The following is a 13374-nucleotide window of genomic DNA, read 5'->3' as shown; positions in this document are numbered from 1 at the left end:
AGCACTGATAGCAGGCCTATTGGGCGATAGGACTTCGGGCTGGTGTAATCTTCTTTGCCCGGTTTGTTGAGAATGACTACATGTGCGATTTTTCACTGTTTAGGGAAGTAGGAGATGGCTAAGTACTTGTTGGCTATCGCTATGAACACATCCCGTGAGCAGCGGATCGCTCTGGCGCAGATGTTCGAGGTGAATCCGTCCGGTTCCGGTGCCTTCTTGGGGTTCTGCTCTTGCAGCACGGCCTCCAGTTCGGCTTCGGTAAATGGCGGATCATCCTCTTTCAACTCTCCCAACCTCTCTAGTGGTTTTCTTGTACAATTTTCTGGAGTTGAGTGTGGTGCGGGGTATTGGTTTCCACCGTGTCGTCAGGGTAGAAAGTGTTCGCTAGTAGCACTGCCGACTGCTTGGGATCCAACGTCTTTCCATCCGGTCCCCTAAGCAGTAGCTCCTCTTTTCTACCTGATGTTTTCCTGAGGACACGGTTGTTGGAACACCAACATTAAAATATATATATTTTTTTTATTTATTTGTTCGATATGGCAACATTGTACATCCAGTGTCTTCTTGTGGGTCACCGCAATAAAGCAACACGAGTCTTGTCCGTTAACTCAAGGATTTTTATTTTACCAGTCCAATACATACAGTCCACTTTACATTACAATCCTCTATTTATACATTCTTTTTCATGGTCCTTCAAGACCAGTAAAATTCCAAGAGTTTAGTGTGAGTGGTGTGCAGTACATAATTCCGCATTGTTCCTTTGGTTAGAAGACGCTACACGGGAAGACGCCATCACAGTGCACCGGATAGACGGGAGTGTCACGGGAGTACCTACATGTTGCATTCATTTTTATACTGGCATCATCCATTGCCAATTTACATTCATTTCATTTCATGGTGCGTATCAATTTTATTTTCAATTCAACTTCAACGGTACATGTTCGCGCCTACCTACACGATTCGCGCCCATTGATTGGTGCATTGGCGCGGTAAAGTTGCCGATTTTCGACGCGAGAAGCTATTTGGCGCTGTGGCAGCGGCGTCTACGCGCATCATTGGTCCGATGCGCTGTCATCGAGACTACGACGACAACTTTCGCCCGCTATTTTAATTGTCACATCACAGCAAAGCTGAGTTTTGTTAATTATCGTGTTGCGAGTAATATTGTAAAATAAACATAATCAGTGCGTTACATCAGTGCAAATTACGTACAAATACTATATATGTTAAAAATGGTCATCGCTGTAAGGAGCGTCATGACATAGTCAGACTTTCTCTTGAGCGCTCTGTTGAGGTATCTTGTGCCGAGCTTGAGGAACACATTGTTATTTGTATTTATAGTCCACCCAACAGTAGTATTATGGATTTTCTGAATGTATTGGAGGAAGTTCTAAGAGTAGCTACAAAAAGTAATAAGAAAGTAATTGTTTGTGGTGATTTTAACATTGACCTATTAGTTAGCTCCACAGTGACAACACAGTTTCTTAACCTATTTAAATGTTTTAACTTAGATAATATTTCGTGGTTTCATTTTCGATATAAATTAACACGTAGTCCTTTGACCTACAAGGCAACTTTTGCACGCTTAAGATTTGATTTTATTAGATATCAAAAATCGATTCTCGTTTTTGAAATCGATAAAACAATCGATTTTTCTCCTTCCTACCTACATCGGACGGCAGTCTTGCCTCATTCTTTTTCCGTGCACGGCAACGAACGCACGTTACCTACCTACATTTTAAAAAGTTACAATATGCCGAAGAGAACCCTAGAAGAAAAACTTCAATATTACCAAAAGAAAATGGAGAAATTAAAGGATAAACATAGTCGCAAACGACGACGATATGATGTTTTTCCATCATCACCCTCAGATGACCAAGAGAACGGGCTAGAAGGTAAGCGAAACACATTTTTGCCATAGATTCACACTGAACGAGGCAAAACTTATTATTTTCTTTAAGTGACGAACAACGCCATAGATTCCAAATGGAACAAGGCGCAATTACCAATATGGTTATAAATTGGTATGTCGTTCTCTCTCATTTACCACTATTACCTTGCCCACAGGAGGCGAAATGGGTACGTGGTGTCTGCTGGAACCAAATGATGATACGGTGCCACAATACTATGTAGATAAAACTGCACCTCCAGTCGATGCGGAGTCACCACCAGGGCACCATCAGAGCCAGTCCAAACTGTGGATGACTCGGGATTTCCGCCGTTAGATCCGGAAATTTTGTCTGCCCTTGGCGACGCAACTGATCCAGGTCCAACTTGGGGTGCGGAGATCCATAATAATTTAACACAGTTATGGCTACCCTTATTAAAAAAAGGTATGACCTCATCCGCGAGGGAAAATATTTTAAAACAATATTTAGTACCAAGCAATTGTACTCTTTTACAAGCTCCCAAGTTAAACATGGAGATTTCAGCCGCCATTGGGGAAATGGTACGATTACGCGACAAGAAAGTTGAATCATATCAACAACAGCTAGGTTCTGGAATAACAGCAGTTAGCAAGGCAATGTCTTCTCTGATGACAGGTGATAATAAAATAGAAGCCATCAAAACACTTAGTGATGGATGTCGTATTCTCTATGATTTACATCACTCACAGACCCAATCCAGAATAAAAATGATAACTCCGGGTCTAGTTAATCATTTTTAAATGTCATACAAGACAGCGACAGAGACGAGACATTATTTGGAATAAGCCTGTCTGAAAAAATAAAGGCATCCAAATCAATAGAAAAACAGGGTTTACAGATTAAAAAACCAGTCCCTGTAAGACAACCACCAGCTTCCCAAAACACACCAGCACCAGTTCGCCAACAGGTTCAGGGAAACTGGGTGGCGCCCCCTCGCTATGCGAGCAACAGGGGGGGGGGCGAGGAACTCAGAAGAAGTATATTCCGTCAACCAGACGACCAGCACTAACAACGTCCACAGCAACCACTCAATCCAAGGGGGGCCAGACTCGGTCATCACGGACCACGCGTCATTAACGAAGGTACATGCAGGTCGCATTCAACATTTTTACAAACGTTGGCTTGAAGTCACAAATAATGATAACATTCTAGACTGGGTTCGGAATGGAGTACCTATTCCATTTACATCTGAACCGGTACAACACATTGTACCCCGAATCACACTATCAGCAGAAGAACAATTTGATATGTCATTAGCGATAGATAATTTGTTACATTTAGGCGCTATTTCACCAGTTGACCCTTGTGAAGATCAGTTTATTTCTAGTACATTTTTAGCTCCAAAATCAAACTGAGAAAAGAGGTTTATTCTTAATTTAAAATCATTAAATCGTTTCATACCAAAAATGCATTTCAAAATGGAAGATTTTAGAACGACTGCTAAGTTATTGCAACCCAATTGGTTTATGGCGACAATAGACCTAAAGGAATCGTATTTACTTATACCCATTGATATTGAATACCGTAAATATCTTAGGTTTCAATATATCGATCCCAATACAAATGAAATTGTCATTTATGAATTTAACGCGATGCCATACGATCTCGCGATAGCCCCAAGATGTTTCACTAAGATAGTCAGGGAGGTAGTAGCTAATTTACGCAGTCGCGGTTACAAATCTATTTGTTATTTAGATGACGTTTGCTGTATAGCAAGTAGTTATTACGAATGTCATAATAATATTCAGGAGACAATAACACTTTTTGAACACTTAGGCTTCGTAATTAATTATGAAAAAAGTCAGTTGGTACCCAAAAGAAGATGTAAATTTTTGGGTTTTATTTTTGACACTAAATCCATGACTATTTCGTTACCCACAGATAAACGCGATAAAATAGCTGGTTTGATTCGAAAATTTCACAAACTACCCACCGTTACCATTCGAGATTTATCACAACTAATAGGTGTTTTAGTATCAGCGTGCCCAGCGGTACGGTATGGCTGGCTGTACACTAAGATATTGGAACGACAGAAATATTTATTTTTACACGAGTATGGCTTTTTTGACACAAAGGTCAAACTTCGTACTAATATTTTGGAAGACCTAAATTGGTGGTTGCAAAATATCTTTAAAACAAGCAGCCCACTCAAAACCCCCAACTACGCAATGGAAATTTTTACCGACGCGTCTCGTACTGGTTGGGGAGCATACTATAATGGGTTACGGGTCAACGGTGCGTGGAAGGATTGCGAAATTAGTTTTCATATTAATTACTTAGAATTACTCTCGATATTTTTGGCTCTCAAATGTTTTGCTCGTGATAAGACAAAATGTGCAATCTTACTTCGTGTGGATAATACTACAGCTATGAGCTATATCAATCGCATGGGCGGGATACAATTTCCCCACCTCAACAACTTGGCTCGTGAAATTTGGCGCTGGTGCGAGTTGAGACAATTATGGTTATTCGCTTTATATATTAATACCAAAGAAAATATAGAAGCAGACGAGGAATCTCGTAGGATAAATAATGATATAGAATGGGAATTATCTGCATCTGCATTTAACCATATTGTGAAAAAATTTGGCCAACCTGAAATTGATTTGTTTGCGTCACGCACTAACGCCAAGTGTCACGAGTACGTATCCTGGAAACAGGACCCAGACGCCGTCATTGTGGATGTTTTTACCATTAACTGGAACCAAAAAATCTTTTACGCTTTTCCACCTTTTTATTTGTTACTAAATTGTATACAAAAAATTATTGAAGACGAAGCCACGGGCATTCTTGTTTTTCCTATGTGGCCCGCACAGGCTTGGTACCCACAGCTTATGGACTTATTGATTTCTGATGTAATTGTTTTACAACCACGTCCCAATTTAGTATTATCGCATTTCAGACATCAACACCCTCTACACCAGACTCTTACCCTGGGAGCAGCACTGCTCTCCGGTGCGCGTTTTCCCGCCGCGGCGTCCCACCGACCGCATTACGTATAATGCTGGCATCACTTTCCGATAATACCTTACAGCAGTACGGTATATGCTACAAGCTGTGGTACAAATACTGTGAGATTAATAATATTAATGTTTTTAACGCTCCCATCTCACATGTGATTATTTTTTTGTCTGATCAGTTTGAAAAAGGTGCATCATATGGTACACTTAACAATCACCGCTCAGCCCTAGCTTTATTTCTAGGAAACAATTTAGCTGCAGATGAGAGTGTCAAACGCTTGCTTAAAGGAGTATTTAGGATGAGACCATCTTTACCAAAATACTCATCCACCTGGGACCCTCAGGTAGTACTAACTCATGTTTCCGATTGGGTTCCCCATAGCAAACTAGGTTTAGATAAACTTACCAAAAAACTTGTTGTTTTATTAGCGTTGTGTACTGCACACAGAGTGCAGACGTTATCATTAATTAAAATTATATCTTCATTCATTCATTTATACATTCATTTATACAAAAGAAACGGAAATGCAATAATAACTTTAAATTCAATGAATGGGCTACTGTTGGCATCTACAAAAGTAGAAAGACTTTGTACGATTTATATGCCCAAAAACAGTATTGATTTGAAAGCGGCTTCGTAGACCATGTTAGGAATTATTCAAAAATTTTTAAAAAAGTATGTCTACATGCTAAATCTTTGTTCATTAAAAACAAAATAAGTAATGCTTCTAACAAAACAAAGGAAACCTGGAGTGTTATAAACAAGGAAACTGGTAGATGTAATTTTAAAGAAAATATTAATGAAATTAAATTTGATAATAGGAAAATTACATCTACAACAGAAATAGTAAATTTATTTGATCATTTTTTTACAAATATACCGTTGGAATTAACTTCTAATGCACTAATGAAGCTGAAACACTACTTAAAAATAATGTCGGCACTTGCAATTTCAAATTTAAATTCTTAAATATTGACCCTACTGACATTATTAATACCTTTAAAGAACTTAATCTGAAAAAGTCTGAGGATTATTGGGGTATGTCGGCTGTTGTGATATGTCATATTATAAATATTATAGCTGGGGACTTAGCATATATATTCAATAATTGTGTTGACCAAGGGATATTTCCAAATTTAATGAAGTATAGTAAACTAATTCCATTATTCAAGAAAGGTGAAAAATCAGAGCCTGGTAATTATAGACCAATCTCAATTTTACCAATTTTGAGCAAGGTGTTCGAGAGAATCATGCTTAATCAAATGCAGCGTTACTTTAAGTCTAATAAATTATTTTACATTCAGCAATACGGCTTTACTGAGGGGAAATGTACAACAGATGCAAGTGTGGCTCTTGTCACTCATATTTTCAATGCATGGGAAGACTCACAGGATGCCATCGGAGTGTTTTGCGATCTGACCAAAGCATTTCATTGCGTAGATCATAGAACTCTTCTGCTCAAGCTCGCTCATTACGGGTTCGACACTGCTGCCGTTGAACTAATTAAATCATATCTTAGTGATAGATTTCAGACGGTAGATTTAAATAATACAAAATCGAAAGGAGCGACGGTAAAAATTGGGGTACCACAAGGTTCCATTTTGGGGCCTTTTCTCTTTCTGGTATATATCAACGACCTGCGTTGCATGATTGAGAAACAGACTGGCATCGTGTTGTTTGCAGATGATACGTCACTAATTTTTTAAATGAACCGCCGTAGCGAAATATGTGATGATGTGTATAGCACTTTAGCCGCCATTTCTAACTGGTTTACAATCAACAACTTACTGTTAAATGCAAATAAGACCCAATGCATTAAGTTTACACTTCCCAATGAGCGGCAGGCAAATGTAGATATTAGTATAAGTAGTAAAAGATTAGATTTTGTTGATAGTACTACTTTCTTAGGAATAACATTAGATTCAAATTTGAAATGGAATGCTCACATTTTAAAATTTTCTAAAAGGCTTAGTTCTGCAGCCTACGCTATTCGTCGTATTAGGCATTTGACAGATGTGGCAACTGCTAAGTTAGTATATTTTAGTTATTTTCATAGTTTAATGTCTTATGGTCTACTGCTTTGGGGAGCAGCAGCAGACATACAAACTATTTTCATTCTACAAAAAAGGGCAATTCGAGCTATCTACGGCTTAAAGAGATCCACTTAGAGATTTTTCAAAACCCTTAATATTTTTACATTGCCCTCACAATACATTTTCGATAACATTATGCATGTTAGGAAAAACTTAGACGCTTTAAAAAAAGTAGGTGAATGTAATAGTAGATCACTGCGGAACAATTACAAGTTGGCGATCCCAGCGCATCGGCTGGCTAAGGTAGGGAAATCATTTCTGATTAATTGTATAAGACCTTTTCCCTCGGAAACTCACTCAGTGTGGACGTTTATCTGGTTGCTTTAAAATTTTATTTGGAATTTAATAAATCTATTTAAACAAATACGAAAATTGTGAACAACTGTGGCGATCATCTACCAGGAGCGCATAAGTATACGGAGCCTGCCTACCGAAGAAAGAAAAAGACGACCTAGTGAAACGGAGATAAGTAACGCATGCACGCTACGCAGCGCCACGCGCATTAACCAATAACTTTAACCCCCTACCTGTGACACAGTACTTAGCCACGCCTCCGTCTCCCCGCTATTGCGCCTACCCAGGACACGCCCCTACAAACCTTATCTTTGCCGTCGGCTCATTTAGGCCTACTATCATTCATAATGTCCGTACAACGCTCGCCGCCCGCTTCGCCATCACTACAAATTCCAACAAAATCGAACGTCGAGCACTACAATTCCGACTCTGCATTGAATGTACCGAAATCTACTAATGCTGAGGATATTTACTTCAACATAACAAAGCGACACAAACGTAATTTTGAAGAATTTGCGGACGGTAAGGCGGCAACTTCTTCAGAGATAAGGGAGATGTTTGATTCTAAATTTGAAGCACTGAGTAACACTTTAATTACCATATTGAACCAAAACCAAGAAATACAAAATACAGTGGCCACTATGTCACTAAAACAGGAAACATTATTATCTAAAATAACTGTTCTGGAAAACGAAAACACTGTATTTAAAAACAAAATAACTACGCTTGAAAACAAAATTGAATCACTGGAAAAACACAAAATTAGCAGTACTATTGAAATTCGTAATGTACCTAAAATTAATGAAGAAAACAAAGAAACTCTAATAACCCTAGTTAAAAACATTTCTTCCTGCTTATCCATGGAAAGGCCAGTAGAAGAATCAGATATTAACAACATATACAGAAACAAGTCTGAGACCGTGGTGGTAACACTCACGTCCTCCCATCGCAAAGAGTTACTAGTATCAAATTATAAAACCTATAACAGGAACAAGAGACAGCAAAAGGAACCCGCACTCAACACAGATGTACTCCAGCTCCCCGGACCCCCCCGACCAATTTATATCTCAGAGTCCCTGACTTATAACACTAGAAGCCTATTCTATCAGGCACGAGAAGCTGTTAAAAACAAAAAAATAGCGGCGACCTGGACCTCATTTGGAACTGTCTACGCCAAAAAAGAAGAATCCAGCAGTCCAACTCTAATCAAAAACGTATCAGACCTCCTGGCTTTGCTGTGACTAGCCTTCGGCCCCCCAGTGGGCCTGTACACGCAAAATGGAAAAACTTCATTGTCACAAACAATAATCCTGCTACTGTCAAATTATTTAATCTTAGCATTTACTACTGCATCGCATGTTATTAGTTATTATAAGTCCATTATACAGTATTTTTTATTTTATATTATTATAACGCTAAATAAAGGCTGTCATACACAACATAAACATCACAATAAACACAAATTCGCACTAATCCTTACTAACTACTATAAACAGAATATACACAAACATACACATTTCAAATCAAGTGGAACGAAGGTAGTCCAAATCCAGGCCTACAGACATTTATTAACAATTTTTTCCTTAAGCTGTCATATGTGTTTCGTGACAGCTATAACACAAATATTATCAATTACCTAGTGTATCAAATAATGGAAAATATTCAAACAGTTGCCCTGGATTTGGACTCCCTACAAATAGCAAAGGTGGTAGAATGCAGCACGAATAGTATCAAAAATAATTTATTTAGCAATAACCAAACTTTAAATATCATATCACAAAATATACGTAGTCTTAATCACAACATAACTGGGTTTATTCCACTTTTACAACAGACTGAAACCCCATGGGACATAATTGTCTTGTCAGAATGTTGGCTCCCTTCCAACAAACATATATTTGACCTCGATAATTACAAACATGCTTCTACTACACGTAATTATACTCAAAACGAAGGTGTGGTCATATACTACAATAAAAACTTAAATGTTACTATAGAGGAACCAAATATAGCTGATGCTAACTGCCTCATAATCAAGCTAAGCAACTCAACATGCATCCTAGGTATATATCGACCACCGGCACAAAGGGATATTTCACATTTTCTAACCTCATTAGATACAATTCTCTCAAAATTAAAAAGTTTTAAGAATATTATCCTCTGTGGAGATATAAATATAGACATAGTTCCAAACAATCACACTAAGCGACAATATGAATACTTAAATATGCTGTCCTCACACGCAATGCTTTCTTGTCACTTTTTGCCTACCCATGGCCTCACATGCTATGACCATATGATAGTGAAATCTAAACTTGACGCCACATGCCTCGTTGTTGCCTCGACATTAACTGACCATTATACTGTTGCTCTGAGCTTAAAGCTAAAACAATCCCTCCCAATTACCAACACAAATAAACATAAAATTGACCTCATCGATCTCGATTCAAAAATGCAACAACTCGTATTTGACCCCGTCTTGGCCAGTGACGACCCTAATACAGCTACTGACATCTTTATAGAATCAGTGTTTACCGTTATTAATAACTGCACCAAACAAGCTAAGACTCCAAAAAGGAAGGTAATTCAAAAACCTTGGATAACCAAAGGCCTTTTACGTTGCATTAAAAATAGAGACAACCTGCACAAAAAACACAAAAAAGACCCCGGTAATGACGTGATTACGCTAACCTATAAGCGCTACAGAAACTTCTGTACGCTCATATTAAAAAAAGTCAAAAGAACCTACGAAAAATCGCAAATAGACAATGCCAAAAAAAAACTCAAAACATCTCTGGCAAGTTATTAAGGACATTAATGGTATTAATCGTTCCCAAGACCACTCACAAAATCTACTGAATGAAAACTGCCCCAAGGATAGTATCAATAATATAAACTCATTTTTTGCTACAATTGGACAACAACTGTCAGACCAAAGCCCTCTAGTGTGCCGGGAACAAGACATATCTCACCAAACCAGACATCCCACACCTTCCCCAGCCCATAGCTTAATGATGGCTCCCGTCTTGGAGGAAGAGGTCCTACAGCTCATCATAGGGCTAAAAGAAAAAAGTGCGGTTGGTTTAGACCAAATCCCAAGTTGGATAATTAAGCGATACGCTGTTCTACTGGTTAAACCAATCACACACATATGCAACCTATCAGTTACGCATGGCATTTTCCCCTCAGCCTTCAAGACAGCTCTCATAAAACCTATCTACAAAAGCGGCGAAAAGAGCAGAGTCGATAATTATAGACCCATCTCAATACTCCCAGCTTTATCAAAAATCCTGGAACGGATAATGAATAACCGCCTGATCCAATTTTTAGAATCCAATAAACTACTATCCCCATTCCAGTATGGATTCCGAGCCGGTAGGTCAACTAGTGACGCAGTTCAGGAATTAACCAATGCCATCATCTCCTCCCTAGATAATAAAGAGAAATGTCTTGTAATATTCCTCGATCTAAAGAAGGCATTCGACACTGTCCCCATACCACGCTTACTAGGCAAACTAGAAAGAATAGGAATTAGGGGAATTACCCTTTCACTGTTCCGGGACTTCTTGACCCGCAGAAAACAAAGAACCAGAATAGGAAACTGGACCAGTGAAGAGTCAGAAGTAACATGTGGTGTACCACAGGGCAGCTGCATCTCTCCTACCCTCTTCCTGGTCTATATTGATAGTTTGTGCCGAATCCAACTTGACAGTGGTAGAATTTTTGCCTTTGCAGATGACACTGCACTCTTCTTTAAAGGAAATAATTGGGACGAAACGTTCGACATAGCCCAAAATGGACTTCACTTAGCAAACAACTGGCTTACTAGCAACCGACTGACTCTTAACACAAGCAAAACCAAATACGTTACATTCTCATTCAAAACTAATCTACAACCGCCACCAACCTTCACCTTAACCGCTCACGATTGTAACCAAATGTTCCAAAATTGTACATGCCCCCAATTAGAAAAAGTTGAACACTTAAAATACCTAGGAGTCATTATAGACCAAACCCTATCGTTTAAACAACATACGGAAACCCTAACAACTAGACTGCGCAAACTAGTCTATATATTTAAAACTATTAGACATATATCCGACCGTAAAGTGATACTGATGGTGTACAACGCCCTATGCCAATCGCTCATCAACTACTGTATTACCACATGGGGGGGAGTAGCCAAAACACACCTTCTAGAAGTCGAAAGAGCCCAAAGATGCATTCTTAAGGTAGCAGCGAGCCTCCCCTTTCGTCACCCAACTGATGAACTATATAAACATTGGGACGTACTCACAGTCAGACAATCATATATATTACGCATCACCCTTACACAACACTCTTACATCCAATATGACCCAAATAAATTCATAGACAGGCGACGGAACAGAACAGTTTGCGTAATACCCCCTCTCAACACAGCTACTGCAACTTCTTTCTTCTTTTACCTTGGACCGTACATTTACAACAAAATAAACAAACATTTAAATATATACCCACTACACAAATATAGCTGTAAAAAAACAATTATAACCTACCTAAAAACATTAAATTATACAGACACAGAAAAGCTACTTGAACAAATTATTTAGCACAACCACCAATGCAATTCCTCACCACTAAATCTTCCTCTAAATAAAAAAACCACTTTCGTACACATAAACAACACATCCTTCTCACAACCACACATACAATACAAATTAAACAGCCCAAATATGTTAGTACCTACTCAATCAAATCCATATTAGTACCTAATCATACAATACTTATATTATTTAATAATAGTTAACATAAGATAAAGGTATAGATAATGAATGCTACGAGTATGTAGTTATGTGTATATGTGGATGTATAGATACGTATATTTATACATGTATATGATGTATATATATACGTTCATACAAATTCATAAGTGTATCCGTAAACGATACATATTCAAGCACCAGTGACTACAACAAGTACTCCAAGGGAGGGGCCTAGTCACCTGTAGGACAGGTTTCTTAGGAGACCTATTTCAGGGACTAGTCTCTTCACAAAGTGTACAAGTTCGTTCAAGTCTCTGACTTCAGAACTTAGTTAAGTTATCTATAGCGCTTCCTTCCTTATGTATTTATTTGTGAAGAGAAAATAAACGTTTTTTTATTTTATTTATTTATTTTATTATTTTATAATAAATAACCAAAAAGTGTTCTTGAAATGAATGATAAAAAATTTAAAAAGTACATTAAAGATGAGCTTTGTAGGAAAGCCTATTACAGCACGGAGGATTATATTAATGATAAACATGTGTGGCCCGAGCTTGACATAATGGCCTCTTAAATGCTTGTGCATTTTTAACATGGTGTTGACATAATTTGTACAGTGTGTACATATTTTATTTTATCTTTATTTATTTGAGTGCCGTGTGGTTCCCGGCACCATTACAAAGAATAGGACCACTCCATCTCTTTCCCACGGATGTCGTAAGAGCCGACTAAGGGATAGACTTGGGATTCCTCTTTAATGTAAATCCCTGCCAATCTAAGGTCTGCCGCGCCGATGGATGCATGGCTAGGGGCGAGCCTAGTCTCGAGCGTGCCACTTCCGCCATGGGGTTGGGCGACCCCCAGGTAATGGCCAGCCTTACCCTGGCATGCGGGGCTCTGCTGGGGCGGACAAAATTTTTCCCTAGCGTCTCGTGGGAATCGCATTATGAACCTTAAAAAGCATATAAATGGCGGCGATGGTGTCCGCACCCCATCACGTCTCGTTCCCGGCGGGAGCGGTATGCGGTCTGCTGAAAGCCGCTTTGCGACGATGAATGTAAGAGGAGGAATGAAGGATAAGATTGAGGAAGTATGCCAGATGATGGACGAAAGACGTTTGGATGTGTTGTGCGTGAATGAAACGAAGCGGAAAGGATGCGACGCGACGCAGCACGGCCCTTACACGGCGTATTGGTCTGGAATTTCCAGTACCAGCCGAGGCTGTCAAGGGGTCGGTCTAATTCTTTCTGCACGAATGGCTGAGTGCGTGAATGAGTATGAGTGTGTCAGCCCTCGTCTTCTATGGATTAGGCTGAAAGTTGGAATCACTCGGATCTTCGTTCTAGGTGTTTA

At 38.9% G+C, this 13374-nt stretch overlaps 1 pseudogene; it reads left to right on the top strand.

Annotated features, from left to right (window-relative positions):
- Window positions 1-1753: 1753 nt before the first annotated feature.
- On the top strand, window positions 1754-2937 carry LOC132901762 (uncharacterized; annotated as a pseudogene).
- Window positions 2938-13374: the final 10437 nt, after the last annotated feature.

The sequence above is a fragment of the Amyelois transitella genome, chromosome W, assembly GCF_032362555.1.
Source record: "Amyelois transitella isolate CPQ chromosome W, ilAmyTran1.1, whole genome shotgun sequence".
NCBI classification, from domain to species: Eukaryota; Metazoa; Arthropoda; class Insecta; order Lepidoptera; family Pyralidae; genus Amyelois; species Amyelois transitella.
The sequence above is the reverse complement of the archived record's forward strand: the minus strand, read 5'-3'. Positions and strand labels throughout refer to the sequence as shown.